Below are 22,034 nucleotides of genomic sequence, written 5' to 3'. Positions count from 1 at the left end.
CCACTTCACCCAGGTAACCCCTCAGCAAAACTTCAATAGCTTCACCACAAAAAACTCTCACAAACACCGCCACAAAGCCTTGACACAACTTTACCACTGTCACTCCCACAACTATCCCCAAGGCACCACTTCACTATCATGCATACCACAACTCCACTAGTGTCACCCACACACTTATCACCCCTCATCAACTTCACCATAATGCCTCACCACAAATGCACCAGCATAACCTGCACCACTATGACCCCCATCAACAGCCCCATTTCACCACCATAACGCATCACACCAACTTCACCAGTGTCACCTGCACCTGTCACCATTTGCCAATCTCACAACTGTCCACTATATCCTATCACCACAACTCCACCAGCATGACTCCCACCCCTGTAATCACTTCACCTGTGTCAACACTCCAGTACCATAACAACCACCACAACCTCACCAGCGCCCTTATCACCACTTCACTTCTATAACACCTCACCGGAACGTTAACAGCCTCACCCACCACTATCCCACCTCACCTCCATCACCGCCATAATGCATCGACACAACTTCATTGCGTGCCCCCCGCCCCCCACCCCTCACTCAACCCCTCAGCAACATCCCCACTTTGCACACACATCTCGGCCGCTCGCCATCATCACCCCGTCCCCATTCACGGTAGACCACCTCGCCACCTGCCCTGCTGCTCTAGGACGGGTCCCTCTGAGTCCGAGGGGGGGGGGGGGTTCATCCAAGGTCAAGGAAGGGAGCCCAGGAGAGTGTGGGGGTAGAGGGGGTGCGCAGTGATGGGAGCACAGAGGGTGGGTGTGAAAGGACATTGGGTGCAAGCTGGGACCAGCTATGTGCGTGGTAGGGTCGGTGTGAAGGGACATTAGCTGCACGCCTTGGTGTGGGAGGGCAGGCTGCAGGGACATTGCGGGCAGGGTGCACCCGCGTGGGCAGAGTCGATGTAAGGGACGCTAGGGGCACGCTGCGCGTGTGGGAGGGGGTGTCGCTGCAACGGGACACTGGAGGCAAGCCGCGCGTGGGGCAGAGCATGGTGTGAGCGCATGGGACATTGGGTGCAAGGTGCGTGTGGATGAGAACACACAGATATGACAGCACTCATTTCTCATGCTCAGGGGCTGGGTGTGGCCCACACTCCTCGCTGTTTCCTAAACACAAGTCCTGGCAAAGTGTGTGCAGTACAAACAAAAAACAGTGCAAGAGAGGGGGAGAGAGAGAGAACCTCCTAAAATACTACTGGTATCCTGCTCACTCGCCATCGCTGGCCTCATGCACCTCAGTGGAGCCTCGCACACCCCTCATCCGAGTCTCACTCATCACTGATCTCGCCTGGGTCACCTTCGTGTGCGTCAGTGGAGCCTCACTCTTCACCCATGACTGCCCTCGAGCTCGTCAGTGGAGTCTTGGAGGCCCTCATGCACCTCAGTGGTGCCTCACTCTTTAGCGCACCAAATGCCTTTCACACGTCACTCGATTCTCACTCATTCCCCATCACTGCCCTCGAGCGCGGCATGGACTCTCTCGCCGCATCCCTCGTCTATTTCTGGCCTCACTTACCACTGCACCAGGTGCGCGGATTAGCCTGTAATGTCGAGGTGTGTGTGTGGGGGGGAGGGAGGGCAGAGTGTGGTTCTGACATCATTCCAGCTAATCTCCCCAGGATGGCTGGGCCTTCATAACTCCCACTGCAAGGCCCAGTCCGTGCAGGACGTGTCTCAAACATGATCCCATCCTTTCGTGCACACTACATGGAATCCTGCATGGAACTCCCCATGCCCCCCTCGGCCACCCTACACCCACCTACCAAACATTGTGCTATCATTCTGCATGGAATTCCCCCAGCCCCCCCCAAAACCCACCCACCAAACATCGTGCTATCATCCTGCATGATACTCCCCCGGCCCCCTCAAACCCGCCCTATGCCCACCTACCAAACACTGTGCTATCATTTTGCATGATACTCCCCCGACCCCCCTCAAACCCACCCTATACCCACCTACCAAACACTGTGCTATCATTCTGCATGATACTCCCTCTGTCCCCCTCAAACCCACCCTATACCCACCTACGAAACACGGTGCTATCATTCTGCATGATACTCCCCCGGCCCCCCTCAAGCCCACCCTACATCCACCTACCAAACATTGTGCTATCATTCTGCATGATACTTCCCCGGCCCCCCTCAAACCCACCCTACACCCACCTACCAAACATTGTGCTATCATTCTGCATGATACTCCCCCGCCCCCCCTCAAACCCACCCTACATCCACCTACCAAACATTGTGCTATCATCCTGCATGGTACTCCCCCCCCAGTCCCCCTAAACCCTCTACCAAACATCGTGCTATCATTCTGCATGGTACTCTCCCAGCTCCCACCCCCCAAACACACCCTACACCCACCTACCAAACATGGTGCTATCATCCTGCATGGAATTCCCCCAGCCCCCCCAACCCACCCACCAATCATCGTGCTATCATCCTGCATGGTATTCCCCCAGCACCCCCCCCCCCCCCCAAACCCATCCTACACTCACCTACCAAACATCGTGCTATCCTCCTGCATGGTAGTCCCCCAGCACCCACCCAAACCCACCCTACACCCACCTACCAAACATTGTGCTATCATTCTGCATGATACTCCCCCGGACCCCCTCAAACCCACCCTATACCCACCTACCAAACATCGGGCTATCATTCTGCATCATACTCCCCCATCCCCCCTCAAACCCACCCTATACCGACCTACCAAACATTGTGCTATCATTCTGCATGATACTCCCCCAGCCCCCCCTACACCCTCTACCAAACATCGTGCTTTCATTCTGCATGGTACTCTCCCAGCCCCCACCCCCCAACCCACCCACCAATCATCGTGCTATCATCCTGCATGGTACACTCCCAGCCCCCACCCCCAAACCCACCCTACACCCACCTACCAACCATTGTGCTATCATTCTCCATGATACTCCCCTGCCCCCTCAAACTCCGCTATACCCACCTACCAAACATTGTGCTATCATTCTGCATGATACTCCCCCACCCCCCTCAAACCCACCCTATACCCACCTACCAAACATCGTGCTATCATTCTGCATGATACTCCCCCGGCCCCCCTTAAACCCACCCTACATCCACCTACCAAACATTGTGCTATCATCCTGCATGGTACTCCCCCCAGTCCCCCTACACCCTCTACCAAACATCGTGCTATCATTCTGCATGGTACTCCCCCCAGACCCCCCAAACCCACCCTACACCCACCTACAAAACATCGTGCTATCATTCTGCATGATACTCCCCCCAGCCCCCCCAAACCCACCCTACACCCACCTACCAAACATCGTGCTATCATTCTGCATGGAATTCCCCCAGCCCCCCCCAAACCCACCCACCAAGCATCGTGCTTTCATCCTGCATGGTATTCCCCCAGCACCCACCCAAACCCACCCTACACCCACCTACCAAACATCGTGCTATCATTCTGCATCATACTCCCCCCCAGCCCCCCTACACCCTCTACCAAACATCGTGCTATCATTCTGCATGGTACTCTCCTAGCTCCCACCCCCCAAACCCACCCTACACCCTCTACCAAACATGGTGCTATCATCCTGCATGGAATTCCCCCAGCCCCCCAACCCACCCACCAATCATCGTGCGTTCATCCTGCATGGTATTCCCCCAGCACCCCCCCCCCAAACCCACCCTAAACCCACCTACCAAACATCGTGCTATCATTCTGCATGATACTCCCCCCCAGTTCCCCCTACACCCACCTACCAAACATCGTACTATCATTCTGCATGGTACTCTCCCAGCCCCCCCCCAAACCCACCCTAAACCCACCTACCAAACATCGTGCTATCATTCTGCATGATACTCCCCCCCAGTTCCCCCTACGCCCACCTACCAAACATCGTACTATCATTCTGCATGGTACTCTCCCAGCCCCCCCCCCCCAAACCCACCCTACATCCACCTACCAAACATTGTGCTATCATGCTATCATTCTGCATGATACTCCCCCGGTCACCCTCAAACCCACCCTACACCCACCTACCAAACATCGTGCTATCATTCAGCATGATACTCCCCCCAGATGAGGGTGACCTAGATATGCTCTAGTGGGTGATATTGGATATCTGACATACCTTTTAGGCTAAAGGGTACAATGCTTGCTAATGTCGATGTGTTGCACATATCTGTGATTGTGCATAATGTAACAGACGCAGGACTCCAGCAGTCACTTTTTAAATGTATTTATTTTTATTTTTTGTTGTAGTTCAAATGAACCTCTCACAAATCAGACAAATCTACGGATAATCTTTAACGCAAAGAGCAATCACACATGTAAAATAATATATAAAATACAGAGTTATAAAATCGAAACATCACGATATAATCCACTAATAGCCCAACTGTTTCCAATCATCAAAAATTCCTCCATTCTCAGTGAAGGTAAAAACGTTCTTATTTAATCTGTTTTAGCCCCCACATTAGCTCCCTCAAGTATTATATTCCAAATGAACTCTATTTAAAATAACAAAATCCTCCCAGTATTTTCTTGAAGCACCTTCCTCTCAATGTGTCTCAATTCAATTAGTGTCTTGCAGTCTAAACCCGAATGCTGGCGTGTTTCAATCGTGTTACACAGACCTTTGTCTATAATTATAATAGGTTATTTATATCGCGCTTAATACCGAAGAGGTTTCTAATCGCAGCCCTGGGATTCGAACCTCTGTTGCTCTGAGTCGTCTTGCTTCCAAGACGAGTGCGTTGCCAGCCCAAGGATTTCGTTTGTACCGACCCAGTAAGTTCAACCCGATTCTAAAAAAGTAGTTCCTCCAAATGGCGTTGGGAAACCGCACCATGTGACTGGGTTGAGTATTTTCAGATTCCCAAGAGATTAATATTTTGCTAATATTAAGAATATCCCTATCATACCTATCCAATCTGCGTCCCTCAAGCGTTTCCTCACTAAATTAGGGTTACACTTTAAATCCATTTCCGATAAACCCAACTCAGTCAGGATGTTGTTGCAAGCCATCCCGGACTCCATTATCCTTTTCTCCGTTTTCCCTAATTACAATCTGATTTAACCGTCCTAGCACAGACTGTTCCTCGGCCACTAAAATCCCAGGATAAAAGCTTAAAATATTCCTAGAGACCCACGACGGCCGTATAGTGTCCTTTTGCTGACGGCCATTTTATTTCGATGGATTTTTTTCTCGGAAAGAAGTCAATCGAAAAAACTCATCAAAATGTATAGGGGGGGGCAGGGTATCAAAAGGATGGGGATGGGGTCGGGGTAACAACATGGGGAAATGAGGAGTTTGAGGGGGACCCCCCCAAATAAAATAAAAATACATTTCTTTGAGTTTTTCGATGGATTTCTGTCAGCAAAAAATCCATCGAAAATAAACAAACATCGGCAAAATGACATACCACCTACAATGTCATAGATAGATGCCATATCTCAAAGCAAAGTAGCGCAGGAGTGCTCAAAATTGGCTTAAAGGCACACCAGAAAATTGACCGTATCACAAAGACCTTCAGCGCTTCAAGGGGCCCCTTACACAGCAGCCACTTAAAGCCAACAGGTTTTATTTCTTTTAGAAGGTTTTAAAATCAAAATGTTGGATTTTTTCACATTGATAACTAGTTAATGAATTCTAGTGTACTGCAGTAACGCGGAGATCTGTGCTGTAGGCAAAAGGAGTTGGGTCACACAACGCAGAATAGCACATTTATACTCAAAGTACCAAACTTAGGGGGGGTCGAGCATCCCTTAAAACAAGGCCTACATCCATAAATACGTTTTTTAAAAATCAGGGGGGCGGGGACACAGCCTTGCTTAGGGCCTTTTGTTATATTTATGGCTCAGAGTGCAAACCTTCCAGTTCAACCTAATTGTTATGGATGTTCCAGACTATAATAAAGCTGTAACTAATCAGTGGCAGGGCGTGAAAAATTAAAGATTGCCTTTGAGCGCACAGAAGAAATAGATCACTGGTTTTAAGAAGACAGCAGCCCTTTCCAAGAAGGAAGGGCATTTTGAGAGAGAAAATGGTGTGTATTCTTAGACAACAAGCGACTAAAAAAGGAAATGATTTAAATGTGTTAACATAATCACAAGAGCGTCATAAAACTGTACATAAAAAACTATCTTTCATTTTAAATTCATCAAGCGGCAGTTTGCAGAATAGAGCAAGATATATCAGCAACCGATTCTACTAACATTATAATCTAGCTCTTTTTAGCATTTGACAATGTACATTTTTAATGAACACTTCCGGTGTATAAAGTAGAGATTATAATGTAACATTGTTACCGTTGATTTACTAAGAGAGCTCATTATTGTGGAACCCTCATTGAATATCAACGCCAGCACCGAGAGCGTTGCTAATAAGGCACAGGGAAGGCACAGGATGTATTACGACTCCTAAGGCTAGTCAAGCCTTATGTTTCAGAGGCTAATGCTCTACCTTGGTACATGCCCTTGTAATGCCCAGGATAGATTACTGCAATGCCCTAATGCTGGGGGCCAGTAAAAACAGCCTCAGACGGCTCCAGGTCTTGCAATGTGATGCTGTGCGGATTGTTAAGAACATACCCAGACATGAACCAATATCATCCCATAGGAGGAGCCACCATTGGCTCCCTGTAGAAGGTCTCATCCACTTTAAAGTGCTGACAATAGTCCATACATGTCTCTATGGTCATGCCCCAGGTTACATTAAAGAATTTGTTAAAATCCACAATCCGAACAGATTTACGAGATCAAGTGATGGAGTCTGTCTTTCAGTCCCGAGGTGCAAGCGGGTCAGAGGGATGGGCAGATCCTTCACCTCCCAGGTCGCCATTTTGTGGAACAAACGCCCCAAATCCCTGCATGCCGAAACAAACCTTCTGAAGTTTATGAAGGGGGTGAAAACAATTGTCTTTGGATAATTTCTATACCCTCACTTTACGACTTTTTGATGCTTCGCATCTTCTTAAAACCTTCTGCGCCCTGATGACTGCGGGCTCCGGCGCATTATAAGTGTACAAATAAATAAATTATCAGGGGTGTTGCTAGGTCTGTAAAAGATCCTGGGCTACGCTAATGTCGGGACTATCACGCCTCTGGGCTATCTAGCCTTTTGGTTGTAGCCCCCGAGATTCTATCCTTGGCTAAAACCAAAACACCAGGGGATACAGCTCTCTCAGCCCACCCCTAGCAACGCCTCTGCTCATTATCAAAACTTAGAATAATTATACACATTATATTTAGTTACGAGGTTATCATTTCAAGATGGGCAGTCTGCTGCACTCTTATTGTATTCTTTTGAAAATACCTCTATGAGAAAGGGGAAGGGGACAAATAGCACGAAGGAGGGTTCCTGGCTGCATCGTATAAAATCAAGTTCATTTAGGAACATAAAGATTACCAAATAACTTTATTGATGACAAATCCGTATTGCAATGAAATAGTTGTACCTGTGAAAAACTAAGGACACAATGCACACTGGGCTTTGTGCTCATTTTATTTTTCACAATGCTCACCCTAACATTAAAATGAGAATGTGGATGTGAGGACAAAATGCCTGCAAGCTGATCCTCACAGATCTTTAGAAGAAGAAGCATTGAGGGTGGAAGCAGAGCCTAAGGGTAAGGATCATTGTGCTTGGGCCCACTCCCTAATGGGTAGACATCACTAGAAAATGATTTATGTAGGATTGCCAAGGATCAAAGTTTGGCCTGGTGGGGTAGCCAGGATTCCAGCAAAGTTGTACTCATTTTACCATTAATAAAGTATTCAATATGCTCCTTCTCCTCCCATACCTTTTTTGTATTTCCTCAAAGTAAAATGCTTTTTGCCTGGTTTTCTTTCAAAGGCGAAACAAGTACTTTTCATTCAATAAAGCTCACTTGCAAATCAAACCACATGGTAAGTCAACCTGACAAAATATAGAAAATCATTTAAAAAAAACATGTTAGGCAAAATAAGCAGGATTCACTCTGGAAGGACAAAGGGCAGAATAGAGGATGTGCTCAAGCAAAATGAATAGAAGGCAATCCAGGAAAGTATGTGGACTGAAAATGAATCTATGCCCTTTCCCACTTTAAAATATATCAAATAAAAAGAATGTAAGAGGCGAACATCCCTAACTTACCCTGAGTAACTATGTGAAAAGTAAAACATCTTGGTGGCAAAAAAAGTACTTCCACAAATCATTTAGTGATTGATTAGTGTTGTGTGTTCAGATACATGAAACAGACTTACCTTAACATGTATGTCAATGATCACTGAGGGTTGCAGCCATAAAGCAGGGAGGTCTATGATCTCCAAATCACAGGTTAAAGTCTTATTAGGGCTGACATTCTTTTATTCTTTCGAGGGCAATAAATCAATTGCCATTATGTTAAGTAATGTAACACCTTTCATGACACTTGGATTGTTCGTGCAGTCCTTTTCATTGGAGAATTTGCAGGCTATAAAAGCTGGTATAGCCCGCAAACTCGTATAGCTTGCAGAATGTCCAAGGCGCTGCATTCAAAGTCTACAAAAGGCAATGTGGAGCGCACCTGCAGCCACTTCCCCACGACCACCCAATCCACAGGCCTGTACATACCCAGGTTCATTTTGTATATATATATATATATAGATATAGATATATAGATAGATAGATATAGATATAGATATAAATACTTTTTTAACAAGTGTTTTATAATGGCTTTATACATCCAAACCTTAAACCTGTTAAACAACCTTGCAGCATTCAGGCCTTCAGCTGGGTCTCTGGCAATGTTCCCTCTAATTATTTTTCCCTAAGTGCGTGAATGGTTAGCTTTCGTGCACACATTATTTTTCATGTGCGCAACTTAAGAACGAGGTAAGCCACTTTGTGAGCGTGCGTACTTGGTGAGGTACCATCTCCGAAGAGTTTGGAAGGGTATTTCTCTCTTCCCAACCACTGCAATTCTTTACAAATCAGTGTAAAATGTGAATCTTACAAAAATGATTCCAAACATATATAGATTCAAAAAATGTATGCGATTATAAGAAGAGCTCATCAACCAGTCCAAGACTTGAAGATATGCCATAGTGCCTACAAGCTCTGTATGCTCAGGGTAAACAATAGGTTTAGTTATGGCTATTTGTTTGTCGACACCGCTCAGAGACAATGCAGAACGTTTTTCATGCCATTGAAATAAAACACTCATGTTTATTACAAAAAACAAATATCGCTTATCAATGATGTGGTTGTCCAAAAATGTAGATGCAATATTTGCAAATGGAATAATGGAAACTAAAAAGAATGTGGAAGAAAAGCTGCCAATAGGAGTTCACGTGGCACTTTAAGGAAGTAATGCAAGGGCCAAGAGAACAAGCCTGTATTTGTTTAGGGCACTAATTGCATCAGAAAAACTGCACCACAGAATATGAGGATCAGAATACCTGGTTCTCTGCTTACTGTCCACATTATGCTGTCCTGTGAGTTGTGACATTTACTCAAAACAAGCCATATGGCTAAATGGCATATAACCATCAATTTCTACTCTCTAAAATCAGGAAAATGTGGCCAACAAAAACGGGAAACTCTGAACATATAGGAAGAAGCTTTCCCCCAGCTCCTACCCACGAGGGCCCACTGATATTTTTTCAAATCAGTGACCCGCAGAGCAGGGGCTTAGGTAGAAGCTATAATAATATTACTGGCTGATGTCAAGAGGAATTTGTAGGGAAAAGAACATTTTAATAAGCATTACATATCCTTACTATCAAATCAAATTATTTGCGTACTCCCAGAATAAGCATTGGATACCAAGTAGGGAGTAGAATTGTATCAGAACCCTGCTTGTAACCCTGACATAGGAGGTGAAATGACAGGGCACGTAATGCAGCTTATAGTTTATCCACTCTTCCTCACCACAGCCTGGATACATTTCAACTAGAGCCTTACTGGGATTTCTTCCGGAGCCCCATTGAAGAAGATCCCATCTATTTGCCATTTAAGTCAATAGCAGCAATGTACACAGGTAAACCAGAATTAGTGTATTCTTCTTTAACTACGCACCCCTCTTCTGAAATTCACTGATATCATTTGAACAAGATGCATGGGGATACTAGAGGCAACAAGCGCATACACATGATTGTATTGAAAAGCCCTCAGCAGCTGAGAATAGAAACAGATGGTGCAGTTTCCTAGACTGTTACTAGAGTTTCCGATCCTTAAGAAAGCAGACAACAGGAAGCAGGGTGCCTCTCGAACTAGTGGAGGACTCCCTAGGAGAGATTCTGGGGGTATGGTTTGAGAAGGGCTTTGGTAATCGTATCATCATGGGAGGATATTTTAACTCCCTCTGTGCAGAGGGTTCCATGTGGAATGAGAGACGGGCTATCCCGAAGACGCTCCACCCTAATCTTAGGAGAGGAATATGGTGGGATAAACTCCTGGAGAATTGGGACTTGGGACTTTTAGATCACTCCTCTGACTGGAATCTATCTAAACATACTTGGAAGAGGGGAACCAATAGTTCTAGGATTGACTATTTTTATGTTGCTAATGGCTGGAAGCAAGCTTGTGGTAAATTGATACTTATGGATGTAGATTTGGGTGATCAAATTCCTCTGCTTTTTACTTTGACGTTGGCATGTCCCGACCTTTATGTAAGACCAGAGCTCATGGGCCTTGAGGTGGCGAATCATAGGAGAACGGTTACTTGGAATAAGAAAACGGTTATGAAATTTAATTCCCTCATTCTAGAAAACCTGACTCTGGCCTCCAACCGAAATTCGAGGGAAGAGGAACTCCCGCTGGTGGGGAATTATTACTATAACATTATGATGTTGTGTGCCTATAAAATTAGCAAGGTGGGTGGTACTGTTGTACATAGACCTATGAGTATTGGCTGGGACTCCAGAATCCTCAGGTCCAAGTTAAATAAACGCAGGGACCTGAGGATTCTGAAGATATTACCCATTACGTTTGTTGAATTGCAGGCTAGGAAAAAAAATATCATCCCTAAACATAAAAACTTGGTTAAGTCCTTGAAGATGGATCTATACCTTGTAGCCCATCAACAGATGATGGAAAATGTATGTAAGGGCAGGGTGTTACATTTTGGGCAACCGTTAATAGTACCCTTACCCCTGTTAAGGATAGACTCCAGTGCCCAATTCAAGCTGAGGCGTGGTGCACTTATTACAAGAAAAAATTTGAATTGCCCTCTAAATTTGTTATGGAACTAGAAGCGGATTTGGGTCCTCCGGTTGTGGGAGAATGTTCTTGGGATCTTGGGAATATTGCTTGGGCCATTAATAAAACTTAAGGCGTCTAGAGCGCCGGGCCCGGATGGCATTCCACCTTTTGTTATAAAGGCGGCGCCGGAAATATGGGCTAAATTACTTAAGCCTATATTTGATGACATCTTTGTGACCCATATTATTCCCGATTCCTGGGTTCAAAGTATTATAGTTCCCATATTTAAAAAGGGGGATGTTCTCAATCCAAACAACTATAGACCCATAGCACTTTCAGATGCGGCTAGTAAGGTCTTTGGCATTTTGCTTCTAAGAGACCTTAATAAAGTGATAAGGAGGAATGCTTGCTTCAGTAAATTTCAGGTCGGTTTTAGAGAGGGCTTGGGAACTAATTTGAATGGGAACATTCTGGCCCATTTTAGAGACACATGGTTCATAAATCTAATATAGGAGAGATTTTTTTGACATCTTTAGATCTCTCTAATGCCTTTGAAGGAGTGGTTAGAGCTAGACTATGGACTAAAATGTTAGCTATGAGTATTCCTCGTAAGATTGTTCAACTCTTGGCTCTGCTTCATAGGAATACCTCGGTCAGGGTTCGTTTGACCAGTGAAGGTGTTCTCTCAGAGGCCATTGTTACCAACGTAGGGGTTAAGCAGGGCTGTTCGCTCGCTCCATCACTCTTCAACCTATATGTGTGCAACGTGGAGGGCATGTGGCAGGGCCCTTCCATCGCACCTGCTAGGTTGGGGAGTTTGGCTATCGAGTGGATGGCATTTGCTGATGATTTTATATTATTTGACCGTACGCCCGGGGCCTTCGAAGAAAGATGGACTTTTTTTTTTATCATTATGCAATAGAAAATAATCATTCACCGAATGCATCCAAATCCAAAAAAAGAACTATTAAATCCTATGGTTGGAGGATGGGCGAGGACCTGGTGGAACAGGTTCAGGCTATCACATATTTAGGCTATCATTTTACTAATAGGTCTAGCCTGAAGATGTGGAAATTGAGCCTGGAGGGGAAGGCGGTAAAACTTACAGGGCAAATTAAATTCTTGAAAGTTAGGGTGTGTAAATTCTCATTGTTACCCCTAAGGCGATTTTACCTTGCAAAATGTGAGCCGGTCCTCTTGTACGGCCTAGACATCTGTACCCATGATATGAGTCTGAGCCTCAATACTGTTCAAGGGAAAATGTGGAAAGAACTTCTTGGTCTATCGATGGCAACCGCCAATGCAATTATTCGTCATGAGTTATGCCTCATATCACTTAAAGCTAGATACCTTTGGAGGCAATTATCTTGGTTTAGGAAGATGAATGATCCACCTATTAACACTTTGTATAAATTGTTAAGTGAGGTTGTAAAATCGGGGTCAGTGGTATCTATCAGAACGTTTTGTGACAAAATGACTCTGTTATTAGCTACTTTGGGTTTGTGTTTAGAGGATCTTTTCCAGCGTCCAGGGCTGGTTAAGAGACTTCTATTCAAGGCTGACTGGGTAAATGGGGTGGACTCATATTCCACTTATAAGGAGTTCGCAGGTTATGGTCACGCTAGGGAATGTGTGCCCCTTTATTTACAAAGGTTCCCCTGTGACAGGGCCAGATCTATATACATGCGCTTCAGGCTCAATCAGATACCGACCTTAGAAAGGACACGTTATTGGTTGTACAATGATGCGGTACTTACACTGGATCAAATGGATTTTACATGTCGATTTTGTGGAGAAACCAGATTGCAAGAGACACTTAAGCACCTTGTACTATCTTGTAAATATTTTGAGCCTAAACGCACGGTTTATTTGAAAGACAGATTCAATAAGGATCTTGAAACGGCTTGGCATCTGTTTTGGAGCTGTTGTATGTGGGGTGTAAATATTTCCTTAATTTTAGCTTTGAATTTATTACTCCAGGATATTACGGAAGAACTGGAAAAGACAAATTTACTATGCAATGATTTTAAATAAGAAATTTAAGGGCTGTGATTGATTTTAATGTAAGATGAATTGACATTGGGGAGTTAAGGATTTATTTATATTTATATGTAGGTTGTTGAATTTTTTGTATTTGTACAATGTATTGTGTTAGAATAGACTGTATATTTTTAGAACATGTATTTTGTTGTGTAAGCTTTCTTGTAAACTATTCATGCAACAATAAAAATAATTAAAAAAAGAAAGCAGACAACACATTTCTTTCACTGTACTGTACTGCAAAATATCTGATTTCTTTATTGAAAGTTGCTAATTTGTTCTTCACCCTGAAGGAGTGTTCTCCAGTGCCCTTCCACTCGTACCCCTCCACGGCTTCTGTGCTAACCTCTAATACTATCTGAAGGGGCAGCTTTGTAAAAAGTGAGGGATTGTAGTAATAAAACACTAACTGGGATATTTGCATACCCACAATACTTTGCAAGCAACACATATTTAAAACCTCATTGTGAAATTATGTGGAGTTTAAGAAAATGTAATGAATCTGCGTGTGCACAATTACTATGAAGTGAATACAAGACTGCTTGCAACATGTCCCACCTTTAAATTGTTGGATAATACAAGTGCACAGTGTTATTGTATAGAAGCAAATTGCCATATACTATGTTAAGGTCTATGCCTCATGGAATTCTGAAAGCTTGGAAAGGATGCAGATTGTGTTAAAGGTTTTAGTTGTCTGAATATCCATTGCACTAATGCTATAAATAATGCCGGGGTATAGTCCAAATTCCATTATTCCTTGCAGGGCAAGTAAATGACATTGCAATGCTTCTCTCCACTTATAGGGTAATGTTACCAATGCTAAAGTATGAGACGTTGAACATGACATTTGCGTACTCAAAATCTTTAGAGAGCAAATTCTTATATGAGTTTTATAATGCAGCGAGTAGAGCGCTCGCTTTGACACCCGTGCAGAGCCTGCTAACACAGGTTCGAATCCCGGCAAGGCCAAAATCAGCCTTTCATCCTTCCGAGGTCGATAAATGAGCACCACACACTGTGGGTAATAATAAGCAGCGCTCAGATACCTGAGGGTTCGTAGCGCTATATAAATGCCAAATTATTATTATTATTAAATTATTATTACCTTGCAAGGGGGTGCTTCAATGTGTTTGTGTGACATATGTACAAGGATTAGGAAGCATGGGATGAGGTTACACATCCAGGCTGCCTGTTTTATTACAGTCACTATCCAATATTTGAGCTGACAGTTGGGTTACATAGTCTGGGTGATGCTTTTACTAAGGAACCATGAGTAACAAGGGGGGTGGACATAAAGGACCACATGCTAGGGCCTTGCCAGGCTAGTACAGGGGGAGGGAGCCCAGTAAAGGGGATAGGGGGGTCACAGGAGTCAGGTGTTGTGTAGACTGGGCAACGAGGGCCTGGTGCCCTGTAAGAATCAGAAGGAGCCAGGAAGCCAGGGAAGGTGAGGAAAGGGAGAATGCCTCTGAGGAGGTTGAAAGTGGGCCTTCTTAGCAAGGTCTGTGATGTGATGAGAGAGGAGTCGAAGATGACACCAAGGTTTTTTGCCTCAGAAGAGGATGAGGGGAGGGGGCCCATGGAGGGCAGCCCGAGAGTAGGCAGTGGTCGAAGTGTACGAAAAGAAGTAGTGGAACTATGTTCCCTGCTGGCCTGCCCCTGCTCCCCACAAACCCCATTGCCACAACACCTCCCACACACAATACATCCCCCCCCAGATACTTCCACCTGCTGTTCAGGGGAACGTTCAGTGCAGCACACTGAAAGTGAAGGTTTCAACTTCTTCCTACACTTTTATTTTAAAACAAAACCATTCCGGAACGGTTTCTTTTAAAAATAAAAGTATAGGAGCTGTAAAAGGTAATTTAAAAAAGTATAGGAGCACCGCTCCCAACCGCTCCCGCTCACTTCGACCACTGAGAGTAGGAGTGAAGGAGTGAGCTGGGGTTCCACTGGGAAAGATCTTGGTCTTACTGTAGTTAAGGCAGAGATCCTTAGCAGCACATCATGCTTGAATAGCGGTCAGACAGTCAGGAATGAGAGAGGAAGAAGAGGGGGCTGTGGAGAGAAGCTTCATGGAGAGCAGAGTGTTGCCTGCATAACACTAGAAGTGAGGAGAGAAGCCGGAGTTCAAATGGGCTAGAGGGGCAAGGTAGATGTTAAAGAGCCATAGTGTGTGCATAGAGCCCTGAGGGACGCAACAGGTGGAGAGTGTAATGGAGGAGAGAAAAGGGCCCAGTTGAACCTGGGAAGGTCGGTCCGAGGAAGGAGGTCAACCAGTCCAGTGCCAGGTACGTGATGCCAAGGCTATCACAGAGCCGATTTATAAGGGTGGCATGATTGACCTTATCAAAGGCAGAGGAAAGGTCAAGAAGGATGAGAACGGAAGGAGAGTTGGAATCGAGATTTGAGAGCAAGTCGTCACGGGTGTTCAGTAGAGCAGTTTCTGTGTCTCTGGCTGCTCTCAAGCCAGACTTTTGGTCGTGGAGACAACCAACAGATTCATTGTGGTGGGTCAGCTGGGAGATGACCAGCGTCTCCAAGAGTTTGCCCAGGAAGCAGGTAATGGAGATAGGGCGGTAGTTAGACAGGCAGGAGGGGTTGGCAGAAGGCTTTTTGAGGAGAGAGTGCAAAAGGGAGTGCTTCAGGGGAGCGGGAAAGAGCCAGTATGAAAGGATTGATTGCAGGAATCGATGCATAATGGAGTGCTTACTGTGTAACAGGAAGGCTCCAGTATGAAAGGAGTGATTGCAGGAATCGATGCATAATGGAGTGCTTGCTGTGTAGCAGGAAGGATCCAGTATGAAAGAAGTGATTGCAGGAATCGATGCATAATGGAGTGCTTGCTGTGTAGCAGGAAGGATCCAGTATGAAAGGAGTGATTGCAGGAATCGATGCATAATGGAGTACTTGCTGTGTAGCAGGAAGGATCCAGTATGAAAGGAGTGATTGCAGAAATCAGCCAGGGCTGGAGCAAGGGAGGCAATGATGTGTTTGATGGTTCTGGAGGAGCAGGGGAACACCTGTTTGAGGGAGACTTTAATAGAGAGGACATGTCTATCAACATCATCAGGTGATGTGGGAGAGAAAGAGGAGAGTAGGAAGGAGGGGGCCAGTGGGGCCAAAGGAAGCCTGAGAGCATGTGAGGGAGAAGGGATGGGTGTAGACGAGAGTGAGGATAGGAAGTCCTGAGTTTTAGTTATGAATTGAGAGGTCAGTGCAGGGCAGAGGGTCGGGATGGCAGAGGAGAAGTGGAGACTGCAGTGGTATTGGCAAGTTCCTTGCAGATTTAGAGCAGTTCAGCTGTGTTGTTAGTGGCCCCAGAGATGCGGACTTGGATATAGGCCTTCTTCTTCGAGTGGATGGAGAGTCTGTATTGCCTTTGGAGCAGGCGGCAGGCCAGTTTGTCAGAGAATGAACTCGATGCTTGCCACGTCCGCTCACCAACTCTGCACTTGCGTTTCAGGGAGGTTAGGTCGGACTCATAGCAGGTGTTGCGCTTGGAGGAAGACTTCATGCGGATCCTCATGACGGGGGCAAGGATGTCCCGAGTGTTGGAGATGGAGAGGTGAAGGTTAGTAAGGTTTGTGTCAGTGTGAGAGTCAATGACCGGAGTGGGAGTGGGACTGAACGTTGCGGCAAAACCTGCATCTGACGCTCGCTTCATCGGTTGAATGACGGAGAAGGAGACTGGCAGTGCAGTCAAAGGCTCAGTGGGGGAGCCCAAGAGATCCAGTTGAGAGGACAGGAGAGCATGGTCGAAGCAGGAGAGAGATGTAGTGAGATGGTTGGAGATGGGGATGTCTGCAGACATGAGAGCATCTAAGATGTGTCCGGCTAAGTGCGTCGGACTGGAGGGAAGAATGATGAGGGAAAGAGTCACAGAGGCTGCGGAAGAGTCCAAAGGCTGCATCAGGGGAGTCAGGTGAATATTGAATTCTCTGAGGGAGAGAAGTTTGGAGGTGGAGGCCAGGAGAGAAAAAGTTAGGCCACACCACTCTGAAAATAAAAGAGAGATGGACCTAGGGTCCTGTAGATGGTAGCAGGATTCAGCGAGAGGATTGGAGCGACACCATGCTTGCAGACGAGGCATTCGAAGGAAGAGCAGGTCTGAATGGGTATGATAGTAGCAGGGACCCAATTCAAGGAAGATCAGCGTCACTCCGTCCCCAGACTGGTTAGGCCTGGGCTTAGAGAGGATATTTTAGCTTCAGGAGGAGTGTGTCAAAAATAATGACAGAGCTGGCAGTAAACCACGTCTCGGTGAGAGCGAGGACGTCAAGGTCGAAGTCTTCAAGGAGGTGGCAGATGTCAGAGGAGTGTTTAACGGCAGAGCGAGAGTTGAGAGTAGCTAAGTGGAGCTGGTTGCCACCTTTAAAGGTCTTCCCAGGAGGGGTACATACAGGAATGGGGAGTGCCCATCGGTGGTGGCGAAGGGGCCAGAGGGGTGGCAGCAGGAGGAGTGGGAGGAGAAGGGAGAAAGTCGATGAGAGATGAGAGATGCCTATCAAGAATGAGGAGGGTGGGCTGTGAGCCCTGGACCATGACAGTGTCATTCTGGTAGACATTAATGATGCCCCCAGAGGATGGTATAAATGCCAAGGGTACTTTCCATCGGGTTCCACCATTAATGGAAGAAGAACAGAAAGGGGAGACCACTGAGACCATATGGGGAGTCCAAACGTCCTGAGAAGGAACAACAAAGAGTATGTCAGTGACAGTCTGCCTGGAAGAAGCGCTGACGTAGATGTCAGTGATGGGCAGGCCTGGAAGAAGCGTTGACGTAGGTGTCAGCGATGGGCATGGTTGTCATGATGCCTACCCCCGGGCATCCAGACCAAGTCCATCAACCCCGGAAGCAGGCATCATGTTGCCTGGAGCAAACCCAGCAACCCCTTTTAGGGGCTATCTGGGTACAGTCCTGGCGCCTATGGCACCAGGCTCATATGGGACATCAGTCATGGCACCATAGGCACCAGTCTCATATGTTAAAACTTACCTGATGCAGACCATGCTGCAAGGGATCCAAGCATCCAAGCCCATGTGAGGCTTGAAGGGACTATTTTATCTTAGGAACTATTTTTTTACTCGGGTGTGGTTGTGGAGGAATACTTACCTGGGACTACTTTGAGGGCTATTTAAAACACGCCCGAAGAGCAGCACATGCGTTGCGTTATTCTGCATCCAGCAGCGTAACGCTCACCATGTCTGCAGTCAGCATCCACGATCCTGCCACGCCCACCTCGAGTCCAGAGCGCCTAGAAAGAAGGGAAAGAAGAAGAAAGTTTAGAACAAGAACTTTACTGGATTTCTTTCCTGATTTCGGATTCAGTGCATTTTCGAACCAGAAACAGACTTCATTTTAAACGCGTTGCATCGCCAGCAGCAGCGCCGCGCTATACTCACCGTTCCTCGCAGCATCTCTACGATCCGGTGCTGTCTCCATCACCAGGTTGCCGCATTCCAGCACCTAAGGGGGACAAGAAAACAACAAGGTGAGCCAAGGGAACAAACAAGGACAATCTCTTGCCACCATATGCTTACCTGATTTTACCGCAGGAGGTATTCTCCACCAGCACGCCAAATCTTCCTAGGCTGCACCTGCAAGAAAAGAGAAAGCAGCGAGTTAAACCTTGGCATCATTTACCGGACAGTGTTACAAAACACAGACTCTTACCTGAACACTTTCAGCTGCCACAAGACGATCATCTTTTGGGTTTAAGCTGCAAAAGAAACAAGGAATTCGACAAGAGTGATTATTCAGACATTTTGAACTCTTTAGAACTATATACTTACGGCCTTTCTCCCGAAGGATTGGAGCCAAGATTTGTCCAGAACTCTTCCAATACCCTCAAGCCAGTGAAGTAACTGGCCATCAACGCGCCCCTGCATTCTTCGCAGTATGGAGAGCTCATCATACAAAACTATAAGGTGAGCTTTGTGAAAGGGAATGTCAGAAGTGATAAGTGGGGACGCAGTGAGGTGTTACTACTCAAATCCACAGGTGGCTAATTCCCTTTCCCCGTCTTTAGGAGACTACTTCTACGGGTCAAGCAGACGAAGCTAGGTGGGCCAGTCCAGTCAGTCATCTCTGCACTACGCATTACGTTGGTGGAGACCGTGGCTGTCCAGTTCTGCTTGACACCCCTGTGGGAGCCAGGTGAGCGTAACAATGCCTGTAAGAAGCGTTGACGTAGATGTCAGTGACGGGTATGCCAGGAAGAAGCGGTCGTATATGTCAGTGACAGGCATGCCTGGAAGAAGCGTTGACGTAGATGTCAGTGACAGGCATGCCTTGAAGAAGCGTTGACCTAGGTGTCAGCGATGGGCAGGCCTGGATTGGAGATCAGGAGATCTTTCTTGAGCTTTTTCATTCTAGGCTTCGAAACGAGAGATAGGATAGGTGATAGAGTAGCAGTTAGAACAGATAAGGGGGATGCAAAGCACCATGGAGGGAGAGAGCAGAGAGATGAGGGAGGGAGGGAGAGAGAGAGAAAGGGGTAATAAAAACTACACAATGCACTACAAACTCACTAGGGGGCCTAGCAACAAGACAGGCACAGACGAATCAGGTGCACGAGAAAGTAAGTCCAGACCAATGAATAGAGTCCTGCAGCAGGCGGAGGGCAAACTCGGCAAAGAGGCTACGCGACTTGATCCTTTGATGTAAAGAACTCCCGAAGCAAGTCCTCCAACTATTCTTATTCAGTTCTCTCCACTAGATCATCCTTCTTGCTTAGCTCGGGCCTATTAACTCGGGCCGAGAGCCCTTACCACCTGGCAATGTCCTTGGAATAATGCACTATTGCTTAGTTAATGACATGCAGTTAAAATAAAGCTTTGGAGTTTGTTTTTAATGAGAACACATTTTGGCAATACACCCATCCAAGCGGCTTACTTTCTACACCTTCTGCTACATTTCATCTCCCGTGCCAACGAGGAAATAAAGATAGGCAGATCCCAGTCTACTGGGTTATGAACTACTACTAGGGGTCGTAGTGTAGCCAGAAACATTTGGGGGGTCATCAAGATGAGATTTCTGAGCTAGCAATATGGGTTGTCGAATAATTTGAAAATGTTTTGCCGCATAAAATCGGCATGCAAAGTGAGTTCTGTCTGATACCATGTTGAAGGCTAGTCATGGTGACGAACTGCTCTTAGGATTGGTATTAGGTAACCCACCTTTGGTATAGGTATGTACTACACAAGTTAGTAGTGTGATTGAGCAGCCAGGCCTATCTCAATCTCAAGAGGGGTAAATGTGAGCTGTAGAGCTGGACAAATGAAACTTGTCAATGCAAGTAACCAAGTAACAGTTATACTCTCAAGGTTTCAGTTATAAATATATGTTTATTTATTTACACATCAAGTTTTAGTTAAGCTTCTTTAAACAGGCAATTGTTTGTAATAGTCAAGCAAACTTTGGAATAACCTTTCAACAGTCAATACAGTTGGTGAATACTCTTTGAATATGCCAATACATTTCTCCTACACCCTGAAGTGACTTCAATAACAAGGATAGTATTGCATTTATATATATATAACACCAATATACTTTGTAGACTCTGAGTTTTAGAAAGGAACGGCTAAGGAAAGATAGAAAGGTTAGAACATACTTTCTTAAAACGTAAAGACAGTTGGGATCCTCCAATGAAATCTAGGTAAGTCTTTCCCAGCAGTAAAAGTGTTCAGCAAATTACAACCTTTGAGGGACAAGCAATGCCAAAGTCAATGGATTCAGAAAGGTGCCTTTAGGGAGTCAGGACACCAAAAGTCTATTGGACAATGTCTATAGTTCTGATGCACTTCTTGGATAAAAAGTATTTCACAACGTCAGACAGTTCAAGAAAATCACTGAAGACACACACGCTGTTAGGCATGTGCAAAGGGGAGTTGAAATCAATTCAGAAAGTTAAGCAAGTGCAAATCTCAAGTGAGAAAGCACGACTTACGGTGAGAAGGTAAGTACCCCAAGCCCAAACAGTACCTCTTGTTAGAAGAAAAGTGGTCCAGCTGGATTCCGTCTTGCTACATCCAAGCAGACCCTTGTTCCTGAATATCAGTGGTGGGGACAAGAGGAGGGACGTCTGGAGGGCTCCTGCGGCAGTACTCGGGAAGGTCGTTGACAGCTACAGGCTCTCTTCAATTCAGCGGCACTTTGCACGTTTGCAAACAGCACTGATGCAGAACGAATATCTCTGGTTGGGGTTTCCTTGCTCCCTCGGTCCTGGACTCTGGTGAGGGGACTCTGGATTGCGATATCCTGCTTCTGGAGTGTCCGACCCCTGGCATTGGGGTTCTGCAGCAACGGAGAGGCACAGCAACTCGGGGATTGCACCAATGTGGAGTTTGTCTCGGGGTTAGTTGGTCCCACTAGCCCAAGGGAAGAAGTCGTCCCGTCCGGAGCTTCTCTGTTGATACGAAAAAGGAGGTCAGCCCAGCAGCAGCGCTTCACCGGTACTTCGATGTCCCGGAGGTTGCAGCTTCGGATGTTTCTTCCAGTGGTCGACTCTGACTCTAGTCCCAAAAGCCTCGCCTTTTAAGCAACTTTACCCATTCATGCACAACCTAGGCTGTCAATGACACAGCAGGGTGGCTGTCCTGTGAGGACAGCCAGCTGGCCAATCAGAACTGGTTTCTTTCAGGCACTCCTAGAGACAAAGGACAGGGTAGCTTTGAGACCCTCCCTCATACCCTGTCCTTCCAGACACACTGGAGCAAGGGGCGGGCTTCAGGGATGAAGCCTGCGAAAGGCAAAACACACAAAGGGCTCAAACCTGTCTCAACGCACAGAG

General features: G+C 46.1%; 1 protein-coding gene and 1 long non-coding RNA gene across 2 annotated transcripts in view; one reads left to right on the top strand and one right to left on the bottom strand.

The window, feature by feature from the left end:
- The window catches only part of RGL3 (ral guanine nucleotide dissociation stimulator like 3), a 577,979-nt gene that overhangs the window by 127,686 nt on the left and 428,259 nt on the right, over positions 1-22,034 (top strand). The window lies entirely within an intron of this gene.
- The window catches only part of LOC138447807 (uncharacterized), a 172,046-nt gene that overhangs the window by 108,946 nt on the left and 41,066 nt on the right, over positions 1-22,034 (bottom strand). The window lies entirely within an intron of this gene.

The sequence above is a fragment of the Ambystoma mexicanum genome, chromosome 3q (genome assembly GCF_040938575.1).
Source record: "Ambystoma mexicanum isolate Mex_15411 chromosome 3q, UKY_AmexF1_1, whole genome shotgun sequence".
Lineage (NCBI taxonomy): Eukaryota > Metazoa > Chordata > Amphibia > Caudata > Ambystomatidae > Ambystoma > Ambystoma mexicanum.
The sequence above is the reverse complement of the archived record's forward strand: the minus strand, read 5'-3'. Positions and strand labels throughout refer to the sequence as shown.